Source organism: Esox lucius, chromosome 12, assembly GCF_011004845.1.
Source record: "Esox lucius isolate fEsoLuc1 chromosome 12, fEsoLuc1.pri, whole genome shotgun sequence".
Lineage (NCBI taxonomy): Eukaryota > Metazoa > Chordata > Actinopteri > Esociformes > Esocidae > Esox > Esox lucius.
This window is the reverse complement of record NC_047580.1, coordinates 9,851,694-9,874,313: the sequence shown is the minus strand read 5'-3', so window position 1 is coordinate 9,874,313 and position 22,620 is coordinate 9,851,694. Positions and strand designations below refer to the sequence as shown.

Sequence of the window (22,620 nt, the reverse complement as noted above, 5' to 3'; positions counted from 1 at the left end):
GTTTTCTTTATTTTCATGACTATTTGCATTGTAGATTCTCACTGAAGGCATCAAAACTATGAATGAACACATATGGAATTATGTACTTAACAAAAAAGTGTGAAATAACTGAAAACATGTCTTATATTTTAGATTCCTCAAAGTAGCCACCCTTTGCTTTTTTGATAGCGCTGCAAACCCTTGGTGTTCTTTCAATGAGCTTCATGAGGTAGTCACATGAAATGGTTTTCACTTCACAGGTGTGCTTTGTCAGGGTTAATTAGTGGAACCCTTATTAATGTGGTTGGGACCATCAGTTGTGTTGTGCAGAAGTCAGGTTGATACACAGCCGACAGCCCTATTGGACAACTGTTAGAATTCATATTATGGCAAGAACCAATCAGCTTAGTAAAGAGAAATGAGTGGCCATCATTACTTTAACTATTGATGGTCAATCAGGCCGGACAATTGCGACAATTTTGAATGTGTCCCCAAGTGCAGTCACAAAAACCATCAAGCGCTACAACGAAACTGGCTCACATGAGGACCGCCCCAGAAAAGGAAGACCAAGAGTCACCTCTGCTGCTGAGGATAAGTTCATCCGAGTCACCAGCCTCAGAAATCGCAGGTTAACAGCAGCTCAGATTAGAGACCAGATGAATGCCACACAGAGTTCTAGCAGCAGACACATCTTTAGAACAACTGTTAAGAGGAGACTGCGTGAATCAGGCCTTCATGGTCAAGTAGCTGCTAGGAAACCACTGCTAAGGAGAGGCAACAAGCAGAAGAGATTTGTTTGGGCCAAGAAACCCAAGGAATGGACATTAGACCGATGGAAATCTGTGCTTTGGTCTGATGAGTCCAAATTTGAGATCTTTGGTTCCAACCGCCGTGTCTTTGTGCGACGCAGAAAAGGTGAACGGATCAATTCTACATGCCTGGTTCCCACCGTGAAGTATGGACGAGGAGGTGTGATGGTGCTTTGCTGGTGACACTGTCAAAATTGAAGGCATACTGAACCAGCATGGCTACCACAGCATCCTGCAGCGACATGCCATCCCATCCGGTTTGCGTTTAGTTGGACCATCATTTATTTTTCAACAGGACAATGACCCCAAACACACCTCCAGGCTGTGTGAGGGGTATTTGACCAAGAAGGAGAGTGATGGAGTGCTGCGCCAGATGACCTGGCCTCCACAGTCACCGGACCTGAACCCAATCGAGATGGTTTGGGGTGAGCTGGACCGCAGAGTGAAGACAAAAGGGCCAACAAGTGCTAAGCATCTCTGGGAACTCCTTCAAGACTGTTGGAAAACCATTTCAGGTGACTACCTCTTGAAGCTCATCAAGAGAATGCCAAGAGTGTGCAAAGCAGTAATCAGAGCAAAGGGTGGCTACTTTGAAGAAACTAGAATATAAGACATGTTTTCAGTTATTTCACACTTTTATGTTAAGTACATAATTCCACATGTGTTCATTTATAGTTTTGATGCCTTGAGTGAGAATCTACAATGTAAATAGTCATGAAAATAAAGGAAACGCATTGAATGAGAAGGTGTGTCCAAACTTTTGGCCTGTACTTTATGTCAACAATTTTATACAGGGTTTTCTGTTGCCATTTTAACATCCCCCCCTAATAGCCTCATGGTGACTTCTATGAGTAGTTTCACTTTTATCCTGGTGCTCAGTGCAGCTGGATGGTCTCATATTTTTTGATCTGTCTGGGTTGTTTAAGACAATAGTCAACAGCATAATTATTAACTTGGCCAGACAATGTCTGATTGGTTGGACCATTGGGGCCATGATGCCTGCCCTCTAGGAAATGTACTACATACAAAGGCCACAAAGAACGTCATGGACCTCAACCAACCTGGGTGATGGGCTGTCTGGTTGCTATGATTTAGATCACAGATTTGACAGGAACATCACTAGCAACACAGAAATACAGAAATAAAACTACTACCTCAGGCTAATTGTCTTACATCAACTAATGTGACAGATGTCTGCACTGATCTGTCTGGTTACTTGCAAAAACACACTGGATACCCTAAAAGGCAATTTGGCTACAGTATGCTGTCGTAACATTAAAAGAATGTACCAAGGTGAGATTACCTAATCAATAAACCCTCCATTCATGCTTAAAGAATTTGTTCAAAAAACAAACGTTAGGCAAAATATGGTATTTTCTTTCGGAGCACGTATAAATGATCACATTCTACAATGCAGGAATACAGCGTTTGTAGCTTAAGTGTGAATAGAAAAGGTATCTAAATGTGTTTGAAAACTTGCAGTGAACAGCTTAGTTAGTTCAGCTTACAACTTTCCATCCCAATGGATAACTGTGCACACAAATGCAGTAAAGTTAGACCTATAATTTTTGATTAGGCAGTTGCTGTTTTGTCTTCATGAACTTGTGCACTGAGTTCTGCAGATAGCCTCGGGTCTAGGCTAGCTGCCTACAACAACTTGATTATGTGGCCAAGTTACGAAGTAGTGTGCCACATCATGGCATAATTAAGCATTTGTGTTTCTACATTTTCTTTAAATCACTAGTTACTTAACTTAATCAAATGAGATACAGAAGCTTTTTATTAAACCTGCATAAACATCTACTAATGTGTATGTGAGTTATACATGGTTAAAATGTGACCCATATCAAACTGACTGTACTACATATTAATATGTATACACTTGCCTGCTTTTGCCTACCAAAATTATTATTATATATGATATTCATATTGATATTGACAAGTGTGTTGCTGAGTTCGACACTTTTACCGGACAAGCAGGTAGACATGTACTCTGGTCCATGTGCACAACTTTGAGTTGGCATACAAAAAACATTAGGTCAATAAAATAAAATATAAAACATTTGCAATCTGGTCTTCACAGAATGATGGTGCCACTTCTTTCAGGTCAAAATGTCATGTCATTGTTATCCAATTTATAAATGTAGAAACATAAATACATTTTTCTTATGGTTTAGTAAAAAAATGTTTTAAATAAAGGGAAAAACGAAAAAATCTTTACATTATTTTTTTCAACCCTTGCTAGCTAGCTTTGCCAGACTGCCGATTTCCACCACAAAAGACATTAAAGCCCTCCTCCTTTCTATTGCCCAACCCCGGTTCTTGCTCTGACTAATCGGATGCACAAATCACGCCTTCTTTCCTACATTGAAAACGTCTAATGGGCGTGTTTATCTCAATGATCCGCCCATCTCATGACGAAACCCCACCCATCTTCTCTTTCAGTTCTTCAAAACGGAAACACCCCCAACAGTTGCCATTTTACTTTGGCAAAGGCTTGACTGGAATTGTAACAGTAAAAGCATTATTACCAAGGAGGCGGCGTTATTATAGTTTCCGTTAATTGCTGTGCGAAGACAGAGGCTCTGCTCGCATCTGATCGGACTTATCGGCGCTACTGAGTGGTGCAGAAGAGTAGCTGTTGGCACAAAAAGAACAAGGTATCCACACAAACTATGACGTCTGGGGGAAAGGACAGCAAGCCAGGGTGGCTTTACTACTAACCTTAGCTACTCGCCGGTTTGTATTAACTAATAAGCTATGTTGTTATCTCTTGTTCCTCAAGTCAGGAATGTGTGTTGACTATTTTCACAGGGCTTAAAAATGTAACGGTTAGTTAAGTGACGTTAGCTATCTAGTACAGTATGTTTAAATGCCCTGCTTGCAACCAGGCTGATTTGGACCGCTTAACAATGCTTATGGTTATGCTGCTAGCCGGTTGACGTTATCTACTTCGTTTGTGTCAAATGTTGATACTTTTCTCGTTGTCGAAGTGCTGACAAACTACTAATATTCAAATAAGGACGGAAATCTCTAGATACTTGGGTAACTAGCTAACTAATAACAATAAGTAATACCGAAGCCTACTCACAAGGTTTAAACGTTTCGATTTTTTTTTCTGTCAGGTATTTTTCAAGTATTCGGAATTACGTCAAAATCGTCATGTGCTTAGGTGAAGCGGGTGTTTTTAAAGGCGAGGGACGAGTGGATCCTTTTCTTTAATACCCGAATGTCACTAAACGATTATTTTTTTATCTAATATTTCCCTTTGCAGTGTGTTATTTTCGGCCATTGTTTTTTGTATCTGCTGTCATTCTTTTTAATCAAGTCGGTATTCCACATTAACCATTTAAATATAAAAAAATTGAATTAATTTAAAACAAGTTAAATAATCTGGTTCCCAGACTTCCGCCTAAGTCCGTGGGTGATCTGGTGGAACAGTCCGTCAAACTTGGCATTTCTTAGACGCCAAGAAATGTGTGAGAAATTCCGGAAAAAACAATAATCTCCCATAACACCATCCCCCACGACGACTTCCCCCACGTACCTTGTGCATTCAAGCACCAATCGTTGTGGAAACGTCGTTTTGGGACAGCTGAGCAGAGTGAAATGGTCCACGCGTCATTAGGCACCTAAGTGTGATAATGTATTTTTTTCATTTTGTCCATTCATTTCTTTCATTAGTAAGTTTAGAAACGTTTCAAATAAGGTGTGTTTCGTTAAGCTTACCAGGTTCAGAGATCGGGACAAATTGACTTTTGTCAACATATTTGCTTCAGTTAGCTATTAGTACTAAAACTCAACTAACCCTATTGATATTTACATAGTTATCAATAGTTGCATTGATGTAAGTTAGGCCTGCACTAGTTAGATTTTTATTTTATTTTGCCTAATATTGCAATGATTTGTGGTATTCAAACATGGATAAACAGTGTCGATTATAATATCACATTTGAGATCTGGATTTAAATAATACATTATATAAGGTAAAGAATATTGTATGGTGGTGCACATTGAGAACCTTAACGCTTAAGTATGTTAATGTAGAGAACCTTCCTAATATAGAAAAAACTTTATTTTATGTTATCTTTGCTCATTAGCTTTGGAGAGGGATTGTGTTATAAATCTGGTAGGCGATTCATGAACAGTTTTAGAGAGGTTAATTGAGGGGGAGTACTTACAGTATCTCACAGAAGTGAGTACACCCTTCACATTTTTGAAAGTATTTGATTATATCTGTTCATGTGACAACACTGAAGAAATGACACTTTGCTACAATGTAAAGTAGTGTGTATACCGCTTGTATAACAGTGTAAATTTGCTTTCCCCTCAAAATAACACAACACATAGCCATTAATGTCTAAACCACTGGTAACAAAAGTGAGTACACCCCTAAGTGAAAATGTCCAAATTGGCCCCGAAGTGTCAATATTTGTGTGTTCACCATAATTTTCCAGTACTGATTTAACCCTCTTTGGCATGGAGTTCACCAGAGCTTCACAGGTTACCACTGGAGTCCTGTTCCACTTCTCCATGCTGACATCACAGAGCTGGTAGATGTTAGAGACCATGCGCTCCTCCACCTTCTGTTTGAGGATGTCCTACAGATGCTCAATAGGGTTTAGGTCTGGAGACATGCTTGGCCAGTCCATTACCTTTACCCTCAGCTTCTTTAGCAAGGCAGTGGAGGTCTTGGAGGTGTGTTTGGGGTATCATGTTGGAATACTGCTCTGCGGCCAAGTCTCCAAAGGGAGGGGATCATGCTCTGCTTCAGTGTGTCACAGTACATGTTGGCATTCATGGTTCCCTCAATGAACTGTAGCTCCCCAGTGCCGGCAGCACTCATGCCCCAGACAATGACCCTCCCACCACCATGCTTGACTGTAGGAAAGACACACTTTTTTTTTTTTACACATGCTTGACACCATCTGAACCAAATACGTTTATCTTGGTCTCATCAGACGACAGGACATGGTTCCAGTAATCCATGTCCTTAGTCTGCTTGTCTTCAGCTAACTGTTTGCAGGCTTTCTTGTGCATCATCTTTAGAAGAGGCTTCATTCTGGGGCAACAGCAATGCAGACCAATTTGATGCAGTGTGCGACATATGGTCTGAGCACTGACAGGCTGACCCCCCACCCCTTCAACCTCTGCACTAATGCTGGCAGCAGTCATACGTCTATTAACATTAATGGCTGTGTGTTGACTTATTTTGAGGGGACAGCAAATTCAAGGTGTATACTCATTACTTTACATTGTAGCAAAGTATAATTTCTTCAGTGTTGTCACATGAAAATATATACTCAAATATTTACAAAAATGTGAGGGGTGTACTCACTTTTGTGAGATACTGTTGGTTATTATTAGGCATGGATTTTAAGCAAGTATTGGCAAATAATGTTAAGTAAGTTTGGCGATAAAGGTCTTTCATGAGGCTGGCTACGGTATGATGCTGAGGTTGTAGTGACTAGTTGTTCTGTGGCCAGTATGCTAAAGAAAAGCAGAAACAACACATTTGTCATCGGAAATAGAACGTTTGTATTCAATATAATACCTTATTATCTCAATGCAATGCACTGAAAATAATGTATATGTGCCACAAAAAGGCAATTTATTATTTTGTCCGGTCAAAATTATGCTTGGCTGGTGGATTTTTTTTCATCTGCCAGTCCCCTTGTTGGTGAGACAAAGAGTGAATTTTGGACACTGTTCCTATATTACTCTGCAACATAGATGTTCTGTTCTTTGTCGAGATGGTGAAACAATTCATTTGTCCATGTAGTGGCAATTGGTTGTAAATGTTTCAACCTGTGTGAGAAATGCGTGTTTTACCTTCAGTTACATGTTTGCCGGACCACGTAAGCGGAGCCGGCCAAGAAGAGCAAATGTTTCTTACTGAGTGAGTGACTGACTGACTACCCCTTGTAAAATAGCCTAAAAACTTTGATGGCTACAACCTTCAGTAGCTACCTTTATAGTAAGCCTAGAATAAAAACCTTTACATAAACATTGCAACAATTTTTGGTGGATTTTCGAAGTACACATCTGTGCATGCTTTTTGGGGTAATATAGAGCACAATCCCTTTGGCAATATATTACTATATTGATAGTAATTGTATCAATGTCATTCACGAATGAAAGAAAAACAAACGTTGTTTGCCATGAAATGAAATAGCTTTCGCAGTGTAAAGTTCATCTTCAGTCTCGCTAGCAATTTCTCAATTCTTATAACTATTCCATGTAGTAAATTAGTAGATGCCAGTAAGCCTATTATTGGCTAATAAGCTGTTAATGCTTATTAAATGCTATTTGTGGTGGAGGTAAACTTAAGAAACGTTAGTCAGTTTAACACAATGCTTAATGGTGTCTAGCTTAATATTCAAACTTGGTGTGATGTTAATGCATGACAAAATGATCTAATGTCAAGATACCGACACACTGCATGTATCACAATTTTCCGATGAGGCATTATGTCCTAATCTGTCCCAATACTGGCATACTAGCTTACTCAGGGATTTTCTTGCATATAAAACTCAAAGGAGGACGTCTTCCCAAAATCTCGCACTGCCTCGTGTGTTGGCATGGTAAAACACAATTTTTAGCTCATATGCTAAATAGCCTATATACTGCAGCGAATGTGACCGCTAGGAGGAAACCTTTTTCCATATTGGAGGTCTTGCCAGATGGATAGGTTTCTCCCACAATTGGGCTATTTTGATTTACAGATAGGGTTGTATAGAAAATAGTGTTTGATGTAGGAAAAACAAGTGGATCCTAGTCTTCTTTTACACCCAATCATGTCAAAATATTTTAATAAAACTTAACACCTAAACTACATCCAATCAGCATAAAATGTAACATTTCAGATGTAGTAGAATCACATTTTTTCAAGCGTTTGCGAGACAAAGATGGCTGGTGTCTAGACAATTAGATTAGAGTATGTTGGCTACTGTCCCTAACAACATTTTATATGCAATATAAAGTTTAAATATATATAACTAACATTTAAGTTACTAACAATATAAATATATGAACGTGAAAATGCTTGATGAGGGCACACAGCATAGCCAAGTAGCCTACAGCTGATTTGAGAGGGGTAAATGATGTGGCGTCAAGGCAAGTATGGAGGAAAAAAGAACGCAACAAGGCTGTAATATATAGGCCTACAGCTCTTATGCGTTTTTAATGCAAGTCAAATTAACAAGAACATATTATAACAACGTACATGGACAACAGTAATATCGACTGTTATTAATTATGAAGCTTGAGTGATTTCATATTTTTTGTGATTCCTAATTCTTATAACAGTTTTGTTGCTCAATGGCAAAATATTTTTGGGGGGCCTAGACATAATGTAAAGGGAATGATATGCTCTCTATTCTAGAAGCATTGTGGAGCCAATGTATTTGGGGGATTAGGAAAATAGTCAAGCAGATACTATAGGCTTAAATCCAATAAAATGTCTACTAGTCCAGGACAAGCAGAGGAGAACAAAAAAAAAACACGTGGGTAAAACCCTACATGTGTAAAAAGGAAAAAAATCATATGTAACATGTTAATATATAAAGAATCATAATCTACGAAGTGCGTGCTTGTAGTACTGTACGTAATATGCAATATAAGATTCAGCCATAGTATTTCACATGGCATAGTGTTTGACTATTGTACTGTCATTGTTTCCTAAAGAAATGAACCAGCCATATTTCAACTAATTGGTTTAGCAATGGAGAAGTGTGCCGACACTGCGCAAGTATAGCTAAGTGGTGTAGTGGTTAAAGACACAGCCTGTCACATAAGAGACCCTGGTTCAAATCCAGTGAGGGCAATACCATTCATCCCTTCTGATCAGGCTGAACTAGGCTTTCCTTGTTCCTTTTCATGTTCTAAAAGCCCCATAACTACTCTAACCACAGGCCTTTGTGACACCACCTTAGCTATTAATTATCTTCAGAGCTAACCAAAGTGGTAGCTTCTTCAGCTAATTAAATTTGGTGGTTTTGTGGATGGCCAGCTACAAGAAGCCAGTTGCCTAGTAGCTAACATTAGGTATGTACAGTATTCCCCCAGCTATCCGCAGTTCCACATTCGCGAACTCAAGTATCTGCGAAAATTTGTCAAGAAGTCTGAAATTCTAAAAACACGCTAATTTCAGCCATCCAAGCGTCGATCTGGTTAATTGCATGAAGTTTTTCTATTAAAAAAATAAACATTGTTTTATGTATATTTAATGTATTTATAAGTGTTTTATATCTTCTGCACTATAATCATCTGTCGCCGTTTATAGTGACATGTTGAAATACAAAGAAACAGCGATCTCTGTTGCCAATCACAATGTTTTTACAATATTATTGTGCAATAAGACCATGGAAATGGTAATGGGGGATGTTGTGTAGGGTAACTGGGGTAATGGGGCATGTTGTGTAGGGTAACTGGGTGTTAGGGAGTGATTTTTAAGGGTGTGTCACTTATCTGCGATTTTCCACATTGGCGAGGGTTCACAGAACCGATCCCTCGCGGATACGGGGGATGTAATGTAGCTAAATTGTCATAGCTAGTACTGAAGTATAACATTACTCTACATTTAGCTAGGTACCTAGCTATTTACCTTATCAGTCTGATCCACTGGGGCTTCTTAGTTTTGTTTTTGGGAAATTGTTAAAACAATTAGTCAGTTTTTGAAACGTATATTAATAGGATGATCCATCCAAAACCACATTTTTTAACCACATTCTTCTGACATCATTATGCTTTTCTTCCTTTGTTGACAGTGTACCTGGCCCCATACTGTGCGTGTACTCTAGATACTCTGCTTCGCACCACACCTAACCGTGACACCTTTTCAATCGTTTCAGCTATATGTGAGGCACTTATTGTATAGCCCCATCAAGCAACAAGAGAATGTGTTGGAACAGCTGCATGAAAATGTAAGAAAAAATGAATAACTAAATTATTTTTAGTATTTTTATTTGTCCATTAAAATAACATCAAGTTGATCAGAAACACAGTGTAGTCATTTCTATTGTTGTAAATGACTATTGTAGCTGGAAAAGGCAGATTTTTTTTAATGGAATGTCTACATGGGTGTTGGTGGGACTGTATTTGGACCCATTTTAGATCCATTCCAAATAGTCAATGGATTAATGTAACAAATTAATTAAATACATAAAGAGAGTATTACAATTACAGTACAAGTACCAAAGATTCTCCGGAGATTGAAAATGTTTTCAAGAGCATGCAGGCAGCAGGAAAGGTAAATGCAAGCAAGCTTCCTCAAACCATCGCTCTGGTTATATCCTAAAACTCAGGTAGTGGGATTGTTAACTGACCTAAGGAAAACAAAACCAGTCCTGTAGAATAGGCCCCTTATCAATCCCTGGGGTCTTCCTATGACACAGGGGTGTTATCTCAAGGATCACGCAAGCTAGGCAATTAAAAGTAACCCTTTTGTCTCTGCATTCGCACCTTACAGAAACAACTGTTAACCATAAACATTCCAAAGCCTACTAGAATAGAAATTAAGTACATAGGTATACATGTCTATAATAAATAATGAACAATCATTGAATGTGTAAATAAACATAGAATTGACATTTTTCGGTTCCTTCAGCGTACAGAGGCCCATTGTCGGCAACCATCAGTTCTGTATTCCAATGGCACGTTGTGTTTGCTAATCCATGTTTGTCATTTTAAAAGGCTATTTGATCATTAGAAAACTATTTAGAATTTGTTAGCACAGCTAAAAACCGTTGATTAAAGAAGCTATAAAACTGGCATTCTTTACACTAGTTGAGTATCTGGAGCATCAGCTATTGTGGGTTCGATTACAGGGTCAAAATGGACAGAAACAAAGAACTTACCTTAGTGTCTAGTTTGAGGAATGGGCGCCTCACAGGTCGTCAACTGGCAGCTTCATTATATAGTACCCACAAAACACCAGTTTCAACGTTAACAGTGAAGAGCCAACTTGGGGATGCTGGATAGAGGAAGATTAGAGAAAATTGTTATGAACGTTTCAAGTTTGAGGTGTTCGGTTCACAAAGAAGAAAAATTGTGAAACACAGACCAAATGAATGCTTGATGCCATTTGTCAAGCACGGTGGAGGAAATGTGATAGTTTAGGAGTGCTTTGGTGTTGGTAAAGTGGGAGATTTGTGCAGGGTAAAGGGATTCTTGAAGGAAGGCTATCACACCATTTTGCAACATCATGCCATACCCTGTGGACGGTGCTTGATTGGAGCCAATTTCCTCCTACAACAGGTCAATGACTCAAAGCTCCAAACTGTGTAAGAACTATTTAGGGAAGATGCAGTCAGCTGGTGTTCTGTCTATAATGGAGTGGCCAGTTCAGTGACCGAATCTCAACCCTATTGAGCTGTTGTGGGAGCAGCTTGACTGTATGGTATGTAGGTGCCCATAAAGCTAATTCATGGGAGGTGCTTCAGGAAGCATGGGGTGAAATTACTTCAACAAATTGACAAGTAGAATGCCAAAGGTCTGCAAGGGTTAATTGCTGTAAATGGAGGACTCCTTGATGAAAGAAAAGTCAAGTGGCTATTTCCTATTAAAACTAATTTAATGTATGTTTTCATGGAAAACCCCAAACATTTGAACAGTACTGTATAATGCTAGAAAAAGTATATATTTTTTTGCCTAAAGCCTTAAAAACACAATTTCCAATGTGCTCCAAAGACTTGCATCGCTACTCTTCCCAGTGTACTCCTGGAAATTTGCTGAGGGATATCATATCTATATATTTATATCATTATATTTACAGCAATGAACTGTTGCCACAAGATCTATTCTTTGTATTGTGTGTGGGGGGGTGAAGAATCATCCTTATAGTTCACCAGCCACTGTGGCAGCGAGATTAAAAGAACAATCTCTCCACATTATGTTATTACACACGAATAATCAATGAGGATGCAGTGTAATGTTTGTAAATAATACATATATTCCAGTTGACGTAGTATTTTGCTCAATTTTAGAAATGTATTGTGACCCAAATTGAAGCAAAAATATCACAGATGAAACAAATGTTTTAGCTGCACCTTTAAGAGCAAGGGTTACCATGGTAACGGAGCCAACAGCCCTTGCTGTGTCTGTGAGAATTTCTCTCTGCCAGTGCCACTCCCTAACTTGAATCTGATTATACTATATTAACCTAGCAAAGGGTTAGGAATAGCCAATTTTCCTTGACGAATAAACTGATGTTTTATAATTTTTTTCCCATTTAAACAATGATATACATCTTCAAATTGTGAATTGGCACTTGTAGCTTGTTTTCATCCAATCGCCTACAGCATCAAAACACTAGATTAAGTTCACGTTAATCATATGGCTAATCAATTGAAGATGTAATTTGAAAATAACAGAATGAAATGTTCAAAAGATAAGGACATGCTACAGCACCACATGGGTAGGCTTGCAATTTGTAACGTAAAACAATCAGACACGTTTTATGTTCTCAATTTGACTTGTGAGCTAGCTTAATCTCCTGTTGGTTTGAGAAAACAAATGAAAAGCAATATGTTAGTTTACCAGGCCGGTATACTTGACTGCTGTCTCCTGAACTCTTCACCTGCTGCTATATGCTTCTCCTGCATTGCAGACTGTTTTAATACATTTGCTAAAACCTTTTAAATTATGTTTAGAAGTTATGTTTTAGTTTGTCTTCATGTTTAATAAGTTAAATGATGCTTTCTCATTTTGGTTGCCCAAGTCTTTTGTTTGATTTGTTATGTGTTTATGGATGCTACTCAGTTGTTAAAGGTGCACTATGTAGAAGCCTGCCTCTAATGTTTACAATGTTAAACAATTACACTATTTGTATCCTTACCTTCTGTTACCAAATGTGACCAGAATGATGTTTGGTAGTCCAGGGTGGTTTAGGGTCGGGGGACTGTGAGTTTCTAAACCTAGAATGAGGAGACTACAAGTCAATGCGAACTGATTTCTGGTCATTTATGCTTAACAGCACAGTAAAAGTCTTACATGTGGCCCCTTTAATTAAATCACTATACCGAGGTGTCCATGAATATAGAAGGTATTTAATGACCAGCTAATCAATAATAAAATGTGTAAAAAAATATCCTAACAATTCCTAGTAGAATGTTTGTTTTAGTCTTTGTTCTTTGGCAGCTGTGGAATAGGCCTGATTAATGCCTCTATAAATGTTGTCATTTACCGCTTTTTAAATATAGTATAACCCTGTTTCCAAAAAAGTCTCTATATTTAATAGAAAAAAGTACAACAACAATATATCAAATGTTGAAACAGACATTTTATTGTTTCTTGTACAAGCCTGGTTCGGCCAGCCCACAATTAGAAGAGAATAATTTTGTTGCCCTTGCTGGTTTGTGACAGGCTGCGTTTTTAACCACTACACCACTTAGCTATATGTGTGCAGTGCATCAGAATACTTCTGCATTGTTAAACCAATTGTTCGAGACTCGACGGTTCTCTTAACTAGTTTCCTACATTAGCTAACATTCAATGCATTCAATTTGAAAGAGATTACTGTAGATGTTTAGCTGTACCGCAATGAAAACAATGACTCCAATCACTCTATGGCTGGTTTCACTACGCTTTGTAAATCGCAATCGAGAGGAATCTGGTAGTTGCTAGTGCAGTTCGTCCATTGCAATATAACGATTAAGTTTTACTTTTGGCTTACTATAATGTAGCTACCAAAATTTTAGTCTGGCTGTACAATACCTAATAATGAAAACAATGACTCCAATCACTCCATGACTAGTTTGTTTCTTCAGAAAACAATGACAGTTGAATAGCCAACCACTACGCTATGTGAACTATTTTGTAAATCGAGAGCAATGGCTGAATCTCAAATCACATGTTACATTCTACCAGGGCTTGACAATAACGATGGCCCCAAGCCCGTAAGATGCACTGTGTCGTCTGTCTTCAGTTTCCGGCAAGACAAATGTGGGTCTTTTTACAAAGGCACTGAACTTTCACAGACAGTCCCTGACCAGCCAATAACAGCAACTGTTCTACATGACTGCCGAGTAGCGGGCAGGCAATCCGTCTTCAGGACCCTTGATCGTACTGGTGAGCAATTTAAATACAGAAGCCCATTGGGTGATTGCACGACTTATAACAACCACATACCTAGTAACTTAGATGGACCGGCCATTCGCCTTGTTCCCCAGGGATGAATGAGTTACTGTTTTTTTAAAAGTGAAATGTTTTGTTGACTGATCTTTTTTTTTTTTAATAAAAGAAAGAAATATAAATATTTTTGTTTTATATATCCAGAATGCATTTCATAAAGAATTAAACATATTAAGTAGCAATTATTATATGTTGTAACGCTGATACATTTTTGGAAGGTGCTACAGTACGAATGTTTTTGGGGTCAGTAAGTTTTAAACCAAAAATGTTACCACATACTACAAGCAGGGACACCAACAGGAATCCCAGGGCCTGGGACATAATTGGACATTTAGGACCCAAATTGCAGACCAGAATAAATAATGACTGTCCAAAAAAACTGTCATAAACATGTTATTGTGCTACTACCTTATATAGACACTGTGCACCAGCATAGTGACGAACTTCCGCTTTTGTCTAGAAGTCGGTATTGCAGTTTCCGGTTTACTTACTAATACTCATCCGCATTAGTAAACACCTAAACTCACAACAAGATGAGGGATGCTGTTGTACGGGAATTTTTTTTTATATAATGTACGTGACTCATTTAAGTTTCAAGGTACAAGTGGGGCATCATTTTAATCTGGAGAATGTCCTCTTTTTAATAAAATATTTTTTTTATATATACTTCCACGTAACGCAGGTTTAAGAGCAATTAATACCATATAGGACCAGATGTTTTCTTCCTATGCCAGTTGTTATTTTTCAGTTTCGTTGTGAAATGAGGTTACAGTAGTAAAATAAAAGAGGAGACCTGTTTTGGTGCTTTTTTGGGGCTATGGAATTTTAAGCTTCATTCAGGTTAGAAGAGGCTGAATGACGGTTCGTTTCAATTGACTTGCTATGGGGACGCGCTAGCGTTGCACCTCAGCCAGCGTTCTTTTGCCGTTTCTGAGGCTAGGGTGAATTTTTATGTGTTCTATTGTCCTGCCTAATACTACACTAAAAAGAAACACGTCGCTAACTAGCTTAGCCGATAGCCGGCCGGCACACCACACTAAACTACTTACCCTTGTAGTTGTGCAGATAACTCCATACATAGTTTGAATCCCTTGTTCCGCTTGCTTGTTGGAGCAGGGGACCAGGCATCAACAATTCGATGGACATTACTAATGCTTATTTTAGGCAGGTCTTGGAGACATCTACTAAAAACTGAAATTTTGGGGCGACGCAGGTGATCGCCTTAAGTAAAACGGAAAATGATATGCCGACATCTGGCTAAAGCGGAAGTTCGTCCATGCGCTTGTGCACAGAGCCTATTGCTTCTGCCGCCTGATGTCACTTCACTGCAAAGATATGGGACATTGTGTTAAGGTCATCCGTCTAACCTTCTTGCTTGCAAATTCACTTATCATGTCCTAAGTCAATATTTTGCGTTAGCTTGCTTTCGGTAGAAAGGATAGCCAGGTGGTTCAACCTCTCCTCGCTCATCTTCGAACAGAGATTATTTTAATCAATTTCAACTTGTATTTATAATGCCCTTATTATATCCGGAGCGAAACACTCAGCCTTAATCCCCAACGAGCAAACAACAGAAGAGAACTGGGGGGGTGACCAGTTCTCTTCTGGCTGTGCAGGGTGAACATTTTAAGAGTACAAGTTGTAATTTTTAGTTATTGCATTTGGGCTGTGTCCAGTGTCTATAAAACCTAATCCAGGTCAGAAGCATCACCAGATAGACAAGGACAATTGGATGAAGGGGGGCGCTTTGGGGGGTGGTTATCAGACTGGCAGCTGGAATCGTCAGGTATTGTCTTGATCTGCAACACAGCCAGGAGGAGTTTAGACAGTGGCAGCAATGAGTCTTTAGAGCCTGGTACTCTGGAGGTGTGGGCCAAGACCTCCATGTCCTCCTAAGTGTGAACGGAGCTGGAGACCATAGTATTTTGAGAGTGCATTCCTTAGGTTTACAAAGATTTACAGTGGATAAGGAGAACTGGCCCTCCTCCCCCAGGAACATTAATATAGCATCGTAAAACCTTGGGGCTGAGTCAGTGACACTGTGGTCCTATCCAGGGGATACCTTAACCCCCCTGGGCCAGACAGCATCTAATCATAAACCATACTGAAGAGATGAGTCTTTAGTAGACACTTGAAAGTTTGCACTGAGTTTGCATTTCTAACCTTAATTGGCAGATCATTCCACAGTAGTGGAGCTCCATGTGAAAAAGCCCTGCCAGCAGCTATTTATTTAGAAATTCTAGGTGCAATTAGAAGGCCTGCATCTTGCAATGTTAGGTTACGTGTTGGTATGTGTGGTTGGATCATTTCAGCAAGGTAAGTAGGAGTAAGTCCATGTATTGCTTTATTGGTTAACAATAAATCCTTAAAATTAGCCCTAGCCTTAACAGTCAGCCAGTGTAAAGAGGCTAGTATGGGTGTAATGTGTACCATTGTTTTAGTTCTAGTTAGAATTCCAGCAGCTGTGTTCAGCACTAATTGAATTTTATTGATTTATCAGATTGACAAAAGCATGGATTTGTTTTGATAAAAAGTTTATTTTTGCAATGTTTCAAAATGGGGGGGGAAAGCAGCTCTTGAGATATATTTTATGTTCATCAAAGGGGAGATCATGGTCAAGGGTTTCTCACAGTTTTTTGGAATATGACCATACAATCGTCGAGGCTCACTGTAAGGTCTGCCAACTAAAGTCTGTTTCTTGGGTCCTAAAACGAGCATTTCTGTTTTTCTTGAGTTCAAAAGCAAGATGTTCACCATCATCCACTTCCTAATATCTGAAACGCATGCTTCCAAAGTAGCTAAACTTCTTTATATTTCATCAAAATATACAACTTCTCTATATTTCATCAAAATATACAACTGTCATCAGCATTTATAGTGAAAACAATAATGGGCCCACAACCAAGCCTTGAGGAACATATCTTTGATTCGTCAGTAGACATGCCATTCACACATACGAACTAATGTCTCTCTAAGAAAATGTAGTGATCAATAGTGTCAAATGGAGCTTTTCCACTGCATGGTGCCGGCTCGACTCGCCTCGACTACTCTCTTTGGGAGCTTTTCCACTGCATGGTACCAGCTCGACTTGGCTCTACACGCCTCGCCTTTTTTGCTTTTCCACTGGCCAAAAGTTAGGATAGTACCAGGTACCAGGTCGCTGTTATGGTGGACAAGACGACAGACTTGAGTAATGCAGCGCAGCTCGCACTGGTCCTGCGTTATGTGACGGACACGGGTGTCAAGGAGTGCTTTGTCAAATTTGAAGATGTCACCAGTGGCAAGCGAGCCGATGACATTGCTGCTCTAATTGTCAGTTTCTTGGAAGAATGCGAATGCCTTCTTCCAAGAAACTGACAAGTTGTGGCACAGTGTTTTGATGGCGCACCGGTCATGTCATCTGTACTAAATGGGGTGCAGGCTAAAGTCAAGGAGAGGGCACCTATGGCCTTATTCATACACTGCTATGCTCATCGACTGAATTTAGTACTGACTCAAGGGGCCTCGAAGCTTAAGGAATGCAAGATATTTTTTGCCCACCTAAATGGCCTAGCTGCATTTTTCTCCAGATCCCCTAAGCGCACGCAACTACTGGATGAAATTTGCCAGCGGCGTCTTCCTCGTGTGGCACCAACACGGTGGCAATACACATCAAGATTGGTCAGTACAGTTTTTGAAAAGAGAGTTGCCCTAAAGGAGCTGTTTGACCACATACTGGAACATCATGATGAGTATGACGAGGACTCTGTGCGATGTGCTGATGCATTTAATGCACGTCTGGATGATTTTGAGTTTTGTTTTTTGCTTCACACATTTAATGGGATTTTTGAGTATGCAGATGTGCTTTTTGCAATACTACAGAGCAAAACGTTGGATGTACAATTCTGTCTGTCAAGGGTGAATGAGTTTTGTGACACCATTGAGCGAGAGAGGGGACGATTTGATCAGATCTATGAAGCCACTGTGCGCATCGCAGGCGCTCCGAGCGCATGGAGAGGGCCAGCACAAGGAGACCTTCGTGCACACTACCACCAACTCCACAGCACTGTTCTGGACAACATTCTTTGCCAGATACGAAATAGATTTCAAGACCTCGAAAAATTAATGTTTCTCTCCCTCCTCGACCCCCAGCAGTTTCAGACATAACGGAAAAAATTCCCGCAGGCAGCCTTCACCAGCTTGACACAGAGTCACGGAACACTGTTCGATCTGTCCCGGCTAAAAACAGAACTGACTGTAACGTATGCCATGACAGACTTTGAAGGCAAAAGTCCAGCTGATCTCCTTCATTTCCTTCAGCAGAAAAATCTGTGTGAGAGCATGGGGCAGCTACACACATTGGCATGTTTGGCGCTGACTATCCCTGTGTCCACTGCTTCTGTCGAGCGGACATTCTCAGCCCTAAAGAGAATTAAAACGTATGCCAGAAATAAGACTGGAGAGACTCGACTTTCAGCATTAGCCTCCATGGCGATAGAAAGGGACTTATTGTTGGATCTGAAACGTACAAATAACCAGTACAACAGTGTAATTGAAGTCTTCTTGAGAAAAGAAAGGAGAAGGGATTTTGTGTACAGCTAATCAGTTTTGGTGAGTAGGCTATAATGCATTTTATTTAGCCTACATTTTTTTATACAGCGAGTCAACTTTTGGCTAACTTGGGCCATTTTTTTTGTGCTGAATATGATTTCTTTTTTATTGTGAATTTATTATCGAAATTTTGTATTTTTTTTTCATATATTATTTAAAACATTTTCATATCATAATCGATTGCCTTTTTGCCTTCATTTAAAATGTAATTTAATTTAAAACAATTCCGTGGTCGGAGAATTCAAACGGTAGCTACTAAAAAATGCACGGAAAACCGAGAGCGGATGCTTCTGCTAGAGATGATGTATGTGGCGCTGCTTGATGGTTGCATAGCAACGACAGACACCATGGGAGCGCAAGCTCTTTTCTTTTTAAAGAAAGTGGCGCGTTTTTAGACGTGATATGTGAACGGCCCCTAGGGTTTCTTGCTTTAGTAATGGCATTCATTCTCGCTGAATGAGAGATACTGTCTGTGATGCAACAGCCTGTTGTACTGCGTTTACGGTATAATATTGATAGTTTAAAGTCGTGGCATAATAATGATGGTAACGTTAGCCTATTAAGAGGTGGATTAATTAGGGTAGGACCCCACTGAAGGCCTAGGTGTGAAATGCACGCTCCGCCACTGCATCTGGAGGATAGGGAGCAATTAAGTTCCAACATTGGCTGACCTAGCACAGGAAGTAGCTTCTTACGTGGTTTTGTTGGAATCTAGTTGACAATTTGTCATTACAATTGACAATTTGTCTCATTACAAATTTTGTGAATGTGTCAAGCGATACAAGGTCACAAAATTCAAGTATTCCCCATTGACATCAGGTCAGAGAAATTCCAAGTATTATCAGGACAACTGAGATTTTGGAGTAGTCAGTTGTTTTCTAATTGTGGTGATCTTTTCATCAAAAAATGTCATGTATTCATTACTGCTGAAGTGGTTAGGGTGGTATAAGTATAGGCCAGATAAAAAAAACTTTGTCTGTAAAAGAGGAGGGGTTTCCATGATTCTCGTCTTTTCACTTGACAAAAAAGTCACCTGTATTGATAGTTATTGTATCAATGTCATTCACGAATGAAAGAAACATTTACGTTTTTGTGCCATGAAAGAGCTTTGGCTGTGTTAAGTTCATATTCAGTCTCACTAGAAATTGCTCAAATCTTGACTATTCCAAGTAGTAAGTAAGATAGACTAGTAAGCCTATTACTGGCTTATAAGCTTTGCCAGTGGCAAAAGCCATACATTTTATAGATGCTATATGTGGTGGTGGTAATCTTAGTAAGTAACGTTAGTCATACCACCATACCATACCATCTTCTTCCGCTTATCCGGGGCCGGGTCGCGGGGGCAGCAGTCTAAGCAGGGATGCCCAGACTTCCCTCTCCCCAGACACTTCCTCCAGCTCTTCCGGGGGGACACCGAGGCGTTCCCAGGCCAGCCGGAAGACATAGTCCCTCCAGCGTGTCCTAGGTCTTCCCCGGGGTCTCCTCCCGGTGGGACGGGACCGGAACACCTTCCCAGGAAGGCGTTCCGGAGGCATCCGAAACAGATGCCCAAGCCACCTCAGCTGACCCCTCTCGATGTGGAGGAGCAGCGGCTCTACTCTGAGCTCCTCCCGGGTGACCGAGCTTCTCACCCTATCTCTAAGGGATCGCCCAGCCACCCTGCGGAGAAAGCTCATTTCGGCCGCCTGTATCCGGGATAACGTGTCAGTTTAACACAATGCTTAATTGTGTCTAGCAAAGTATTCAAACTTGCCATGATGTTAATGCTTGACCAAATGATCTAATGTGGAGGTGCTATACCAACACTGGGCAAATGTTTAGCACCATGGTGTAGTGATAGAAGTTATCACTTTTAATTGTGGGCCTGCTGAACTATGCTTACCTGGTTCCTTTTCTCGTTTTTGTTAACTTTGCAACTGTATCAGATTCATTTTGGATTGTCTTTGTTCACCTCAATCAGGTTGGAGAAATAAAATGATGGAGCAGATGTGTGTGCTTTTCAGTATTGTAGTGCACTGTCTGTCCAGGCTAGTCAAAATACTTCCAACCTGGTGGAGCGCCACTTTTGCTCAAATTTTCTGGAGGCTTGCTTGAATGCTCTAGTATTGTTGGACCTGAGATGTTGGACAAAACCCATTGAGTCAATTATGGCTTCAAAGGCATTTTGAAGTTGGTCATTGTACTTTTCCATATGAAAAAAATTTGAATAGAATCTTCCATGACTACAAGGTTCGACAAGAATTCAGGGAACTGATTGAGGAACATTGTATTGCCTTGGGGGCCTGTAATTAGTAGCTTTCACCTCCTGCAACGGTTACTGGCAGTGTACAGAAAATATGCATGGCAATATACACTTTTCCAAAGATGCTTTTGCAGCTGCATTCTATAAATCGCTTTAAGCAGGCCAAAAGGTTCCAGCTTATTCTCGAAGTTTACGCTATACACTTTCTTCAGTTGCCAAACTTGATTGTTAAGGGCATGTCAAATCACTTGAATATTTCCCTCCTATATATTGACAGGTTGTGCCTATTTCCTCATGAGTCATTTTCCTAAAACTCAAAATAAGGGAAAAATCATTACATATTTATTTTATTGACTGGATGCACGTGTTCAATTGTCAAATGATGTTGACGATGGCCAAAAACTATTTAAACAAAAAACAGTATCTGTTCTCTCCTGGTCATCTTCCACTCCCGTTTCATCTAAAATGTTTTCTTTTCCTCAATCGGCTTAACCGGTGGTTCTACTCTCATTGCATTTGCTACAGTTGTTGCCTCAGACAGAATAATGTCCCATAAGTGACATATTGACGCAATCTCTTCAAGTGTTTTAATATTAGCTGCCTCTTTTTCTGAAGAAATAAATGCAGACTGGTAGATCAGGTTGTTTTTCAATACACTGTAAAACCTTCACCCAGATAGCGAGACGTAAAATGGCCTTGAATGATTTATTAAAATTATTTTACTTGTAAGGTTGTCATGACATAGGAGTGCGTCCAGGGCCTCAATCACACTTGGTAAGCGAGTGGCCAAAGGGTACACAGCAGCGATTTGAGCGCTCCGTCTTGTGTCAGACAGATGGTGGAAAGAGCAGCCTGTCTTCTCTGTTATAATAGCCCACCTGTTTGGGTTTGTGGCAAGGGAGTTTTTTTCTAATATTCTGGCTTGTACCCCCTTAACTATGCCTGATGTATTAGAACCGTTATCATATCCCTGGATTCTGCAATCTGATATAGGAATACCATGTTCTCCCAATGTTCTTTCAATAATATCTGACCTTTCAATTCGCCAGTGTCAATGTGAACATATCTCTATAAAAGCCCATTCTGTTCTTTGTGTGAGATGTCAGGGGTCGCATCACATACTATTGAATAGTATATTGCTTATTTCCTTTCATCAAGGATTGTGTTTAATACGCGTTGTCCGCATAGCTCAAATTCATTCAGACTATTACCTGATACAGTGAGGGGAAAATAGTATTTGATCCTCTGCTGATTTTGTACGTTTGCCCACTGACAAAGAAATGATCAGTCTATAATTTTAATGGTAGGTTTATTTTAACAGTGAGAGACAGAATAACAACAAAAAAATCTTGAACTCAAGGCAGCTGGGACCATAGTCACCAAGAAAACAGTTGGTTACACACTACGCTGTGAAGGATTGAAATCCTGCAGCACCTGCAAGGTGCCCCTGCTCAAGAAAGCACATGTACAGGCCTGTCAGAAGTTTGCCAATGAACGTCTGAATGATTCAGAGGAGAACTGGAAGTGTTGTGGTCAGATGAGACAAAATCAAGCTCTTTGGCATCAACTCAACTCGCCGTGATTGAAGGAGGAGAAATGCTGCCTATGACCCCAAGAACACCATCCCCACCGTCAAACATGGAGGTGGAAACATTATGCTATGGGGGTGTTGTTCTACTAAGGGGACCGGACAAATTCACAGCATCAAAGGGACGATGGACAAGGCCATGTACCGTCATATCTTGGGTGAGAACCTCCTTCCCTCAGCCAGGGCACTGAAAATGGGTCGTGGATGGGTATTCTAGCATGACACTATCCCAAAACACACGGCCAAGGCAACAGAGGAGTGGCTCAAGAAGAAGCACATTA

General features: G+C 39.9%; 1 protein-coding gene across 2 annotated transcripts in view; it reads left to right on the top strand.

The window, feature by feature from the left end:
* The first annotated feature begins 3,255 nt into the window (after positions 1 to 3,255).
* The window catches only part of LOC105013986 (coiled-coil domain-containing protein 71), a 40,183-nt gene continuing 20,818 nt past the window's right edge, over positions 3,256 to 22,620 (top strand). The window contains exon 1 of one of the 2 annotated variants that reach the window (XM_010875906.4): positions 3,256 to 3,448. The gene's annotated coding sequence lies outside the window, so the exon portion shown is untranslated. Of the gene's footprint in view, positions 3,528 to 22,620 lie in introns of both variants that reach the window. The other variant, XM_010875905.4, reaches the window with a different exon arrangement.